Genomic DNA, 6,096 nt, shown 5'->3' on the forward strand with positions numbered 1-6,096 from the left:
GTTGTTCTGATACACCCCTACACCTTGTTGAAGGGTGGAGGCAAAGAGACCTATGTTAGCTCCTTTTTAATGTCCAGAGAATCCAATCAAACAGATACGTGAGAAGGAAGAGTTCATTCTGTCCTTGTTTTCAAAGAACTATAGGGTCGCTATGAATTGGACTTGACTGAGCAGCATCGGGTTTATACCTCTCTCACTCCCACCTCCAGAACAGATATTCCCAAGAATCACTTTTGGTTATCTTTTGCCTGAGATTTTATCCTTTAAATGGCATATATTGAAAATAATAAAAAGGAACTAGAGGTTAGGGAAGAGAAAAGAGGGAAGTATATCAAATAGTTTTTTTTTTTCAGAGAAACATTGGGAAAGAGACATAAAGGAAGCGGAGGCCTTGGAACCCATTTCCACTTCTGTCATGGGGGAAATGCTAAGAGCAGGCTGGGATGTTTTAGTGTACGGTGACAAAAAGTCACCAAGGGCAGAGATGTACCAGGCAATGCTGTATTTTGAGGTGAGAAAGGAGTGTTTGGGATATGGTCTCTGCATGTACAAGGATTCCCTCCTTTAATCCTTCTAGTTAAAAATAACAATAAATAACCTATTTTACTTTTTGTGTATTAATAAGTATACTATTTGCTTGATCAAACAGTCTTAATGAATGCTAAAATTACTATTTGTTGGGCAAGACACTTTGCTAAGAAGTTGATGTATATTATTTAATTTCATCTTCACTACAACTCCATGAAGAAGACACTAGAATTATATTCCTTTGCAAAGAAGCCAAGAAATATTGCTGGCAAAAGTGGGAAACTGTGCCGGTCTGATACTAAAACTGATGGCCTTAAGCAATGTTATTCCACACACATCTAATGTGATTATCCAACATCATTTGTTATCAGGGAAATTCAAATTTGAAACACTGCTATCCATTCATGAGAATGAGTGAAATTAAGACTGGCACCCCCAAGAGTTTGCAAGAATACAGGGTAACTGTAACTTTCAAACACTGCTGGGGGAAGTGTCAAATGCTGTAAACACTTTTGAAGAAAGTTGGGCAGTTTCTAATAAATTTACACATACCTACCCTTTGATTTAGCAATCCCACTCCTATATATTTACCTGAGAGAAATAAATATATGTCCACATAAAATGTCTACAATGAATGTTCATAGCAGCTTTGTTCACACCAGTCAAAAACTTGAAACAGTTCAAGTGTCAGGAGAACAGATAAAGAAATTGTGATATATGCTTTCGGAACAAGCTACTAACACACTCAAAGAAATAAATGGATCTTACGGATACTATGCTGCAAAAAGAAGCCAGATACCAATAGAGTATATGCTGTGTGGTTCCATTTATACGAACTTCTGAAACAGGCAAAGCTAATATATAAAAAAACAAAAAAACCAAACCTGTTGCCGTTGAGTCAATTCAGACTCCTAGCAACCCTATAGGACAGAGTAGAACTAATCTATGGGTAAAGAAAATGGGAACAGTGGTTGCCTCAGAGCAGCATGCGAGGGGGGTGACTGGGAAGGAGCATGGGGGACCTTTCTGAGGTTACAAAATATATTTTAAATTTTAATAGGGGTAAGGGTTGCATAGGTTATATCTATTTTGTCAAAATTGTACAACCAAGATTGGGGTATTTCAATATACATAAACCTTACCTTAAAAAAAACTATATAAAGAAATAATAAAGTATGGGGGACAGGAAGAAGCGAGGGGTCTAGATGAAACAAGAATGGCAGAATGTTGATAACTGTTGAAGCTGGGTGAAGGGGTACATGGGGGGAGACGGCATTCTGTTTATTTTGTGCCTGTTAGAAATTTTCATAATAAAAATTGTCAGAAAGTAATTAACAAATTCTTAGTAATCTGTTAGAAAATTAAGATACAAATAAACAGTTGGTTTGAAGCCAGGTTACTGACCAACAAGACCTAATGAATAAAGCAAGTCTGATCATGTTTCTTCTCTTCTAGAAGACCTCGACTGCTTTTCCACATCCCACCCTACAGAATACAATGTGAGTTTCCCATATAGTTCACAAGATCGTTTGTAGAAAAGATGTAAGCATACACACACACACACACGCACTCAAAGTAGTATAAGAGTTCTTTGAAATACGTTATTCTATTATCTCCTTAGAACATCTCTATGAAGGTTATCCCCATTTGAGAGGTAAAACAATTGATATCAATGAAGCGATTAAAAAGTGAATGGATTATAAGTGGTAGAGCCTGGAAAAGATTCACATTTTTCACTCCTCCTTCAGTTTTTTCTCTGCCATTTATCCTACTCCTTCTGTGGGAGGCAGAATTCTAAGATGATCCCCAGGTTCCACCTTCTGGTGTACATGCCCGGAATAATTCCCTCCCCTAAAGTACAGGCAAGGCCAGTGAATATGATGTGGTATCACAGGTTACTAATCAGTCGACTCTGAGTTAATCAAAAGGGATATTATCCTGGGTGGATCTAGCCTAATCAGGTGATCTTTTTAAACCCCACTGCTGTTAAGTCAATTCCTACTCACAGTGACTCCGTAGGACGGAGTAGAACTGCCCCATGGGGTTTCCAAGGCTGTAAATCTTTATGGAAGCAGACTGCCACATCTTTCTCCCATGGAGCAGCTGGTGAGTTTGGATGGCTGACCTTTGGGTTAGCAGCCAAGTGCTTTAACCACTGTGTCACCAGGGCTCCCAATCCTTTTAAAAGAAGGTGTATTTTCATAAACATGCTCTCCTGCCGGCTTCAAAGATGAAGCAAACTACCATTTTGTGAGGATCCCTATGAGGGAGTCATATGGCAAGAACCTGAGGGTGACTTCTAAGAGTTGTGGGTGGACTCCAGCTGACAGCTAGCAAGAAAAAGTTACCTCAGTCAAAGAGCTTCAAAGAACTGAATTCTGCCAATAACCCCATGAGCTTTAAGGAGATCTTTGAGGCTCATATGAGATCATGGCCTCTGTCTCAATCTGGTGCCACCCTTAGCAGAGAACCTAGCTATCCTGTGCCCAGACTCCTGACCCACAGAAACCTTAATATAATAAATAGGTGTTGTTGTAAGCCACCCAGTTTGTGGTAATTTGGTATACAGCAATAGAAATCTAATATCCCTTCCTTTTTTCTTTCTTTTCCTATTCTTTTAGTGTTCCAGTCACTCTGAACTTTTCTTCATTTCCTAATGACATCCATGACTGTGGTTTTGCAAGAGCTGTTCTCTATGCCTGGAATGCCTTGTTCATCTTCTCTGCCTATCTAATACCCACCCATGAGAACGCAGATCAACTCTCCCTCTCCTGGTAGCGTTGGCTGATTGCGCCAGGCAGAGTTCTTTGCTCCCTGCCCTGTACTTCCACCACTTCCTGCTCAAGCTCTCTGTCTTTCTCTCGCTCTCTCATTAGAAGAGGACTGCCTTGAGAGCAGGAACTTATACTATTCATGTTTATGTCACTTAGAACTAGCAGAGCACTTACAACATAGTAGCCACTCAGTAAATGCATTGTCTTTCATTTGAATGTTTTTGAAGTTTATTCAATTTAGCAAATATTTATTTTCAGGGCCTCTCATAGCTTCCATGGAAGAGAAAAAGCTTAGTAAGTCCTGTGTCTTATCTCTACTCTTATAGGAGGAATAAGATTCACACACAGTGTGAGAGGCAGAAGATAACATGTGTCACAAAAGAAACTGAATCCAGTTCTGTGAGGGTCTCAGAGAGGGGAAGATCATAGTCTGCAGGATGGAGGAAAGCCTACATTGGTAGGCTCCAATGCCTTCCAGAATGCCTTCCAGACTTATCTGAGTATTTTAGGAAGTAACACTTTTTCATCATTATCAAGGAGGTTGGAACAAGGAAGGACAAAAAATGGCTGCTCTTATCTTTCAGGTAGCTGGATGGTGAGCACACCTCTCCCAGCAATCCATTGTTCTTTGTGAGCACATTGGAGCATAACAGCTGTGAAAGCCGTTAGAGGAAAAGGCAGGTCGCAGAGAGGGAAAGGGCTACTGAGCATTGTCGGCTTCCCTTTGAGATCCTGAAGACAACAGGACCATGAGAGACTTGGTGACACAAAGTCTTTTTTGATGTAGTTTGTGGTGCTTCTCACAGGAGTGGGTTCAGCTGCTCTTGGTGAGAAACCTGAGGAAAGCGTCCCTGCAGCTGCTGATGTCAACATGTGCATCATGTGGCTGCTTGCGCTGTGAGTCAGGCACCCACATCCTGTTGCCTTATGCTCATCAGTTCTCCCTTTAAGTGGTATCGAAGAGGATATGCTTTATTTTTTTATTGTCAAACAGATGTCTGTTATTTTTTAGCAGAAAGTAGATGCACGTATGAGTTCTGCAGAAGTCCACCAAATGTGGGCCAGGCTTAGTTCCCCATAATGCCCTAAAGCCTGTGCCACAGACTGAACAGAGATTCAACACACTCAAGCATTTGGTATCAATTAAGCACTCTCTTCTTTAATTTTCACCTGTTATTTTAGACGATTCAAATAAACCTGCAGAGAATTCTATATAGCACCTGTGATATTAAAGTCTACTTATACTTTAAATTAATAGGATATTTTGATCCAGTTATGTCTCTGAGCTTGCAAAATGTTGTGGATATAAAGTCATGATTATGTTGAACTCAATTCCACCTCTTTGAATCTTATCCACTTAATTAAGTAGGCTAAAATAATAACCAGATCATTAAATCGATATAGGTACTCATATAGAGCTCTTTATTTTGATCAAACATTTTTAGTTCTGGAGGGGTGTGAAGAAAAGAAAAGGGGGTCAAGATTTAATGGAAACGAACCAAGACAGAGGAAAAATTTGCTCTATTTTTCCTGGTTTGGACCATACCTTCAGCCTATACTGTTTTGGATCATTTATCATCTAAAGGAACTTATACTATTATACTTATACTAAGTCAATAGTACTCTAGTTGCCTGGAGTAAGGACCACAGAGAAAAACTTCCCTTGGCAGCCACCTCACTTGGGACTTTCCAACACTCTCCTCAGTCTCTAATACACTCATCATGGTGACGATGACACATGTCTTGGGAAAATGTCTCCATACTCAAAAGTAGAACAACTCCAATGTTCTTGATTCTATTTTAGGTTTATACTAAATTTATCTGACCACCACAGTCCGACGTCTTTAAACCTGGCCTAATTTTTTTCAGACGTTAGCTTGACCCATCATACAGATTTTCCAGAATGAAGAAAGCGATCATATTGCCTACTAGAACTGGAGCTAGATATTGGAAGTACTGCGTTTTATCCCATAAATTTCTAAACCCTGTAGTTTCCATTTAAGTTGGTCAATGTTTATGAGGTTTCCATCGATTTGCTCATTAAATGTGATATGAAACATAGCTTGCAAAAATAAGCTCATGACTTGAGAGTTATAAAGAAACTCTTACAAAACTTTTTACATTTTCTTCCTGTTCACTGACTGCTTTTAACTTTTATCAGTGGGTTTTTTTAATGAACCATGGGTTGGCAAAACTAAATTCCAGAAGTCTGAAAGGTATTTGATGATGGGAAGCAGAAAAAATATAAGATATATTATTAAAAGCAGACAACCTTTAACTCTGACAAGTTAATATCTAGAACCAAAGGCCTACATACATTCGTCCACTATATATTTACATCCATTTTGGAAGCATGTGTATCAACCGATAAATGAAGAATCATTGACTGCTCCAATGATGGTGCTTGTTCACTCACCAAGAGTTCAGGTTTGGAAGCACTCTTAGTTTCATCTATATAGCTGAGTTGGTAATCGTTGTGATAAAATGGCATTGGATAGTTATTGCACTAAATCAGGTCAACTATTCATTCAACTGTTAAAGAACAGAATTAAAAGTAGCATAAAATATTAGATCACCTAAGATTACTCTACTAGGTGAGATTTAATTGTTGTGTTAGGTTCCAACTCATAGCAACCCCACACACAACAGAACGAAATGTTGCCCTCTCCTATGCTATCCTCATAATCGTTCCTATGTTTGACCTAGAGACAGATTACCCAGTAAGTAAAGTAAGCACGTGCTTAGGGCATCAACAGGGGCACCAGTTGTCCAAAGCAAAGACCCATAGATGCCA

This window comes from Trichechus manatus, unplaced genomic scaffold (assembly GCF_000243295.1).
Source record: "Trichechus manatus latirostris isolate Lorelei unplaced genomic scaffold, TriManLat1.0 scaffold00119, whole genome shotgun sequence".
NCBI classification, from domain to species: domain Eukaryota; kingdom Metazoa; phylum Chordata; class Mammalia; order Sirenia; family Trichechidae; genus Trichechus; species Trichechus manatus.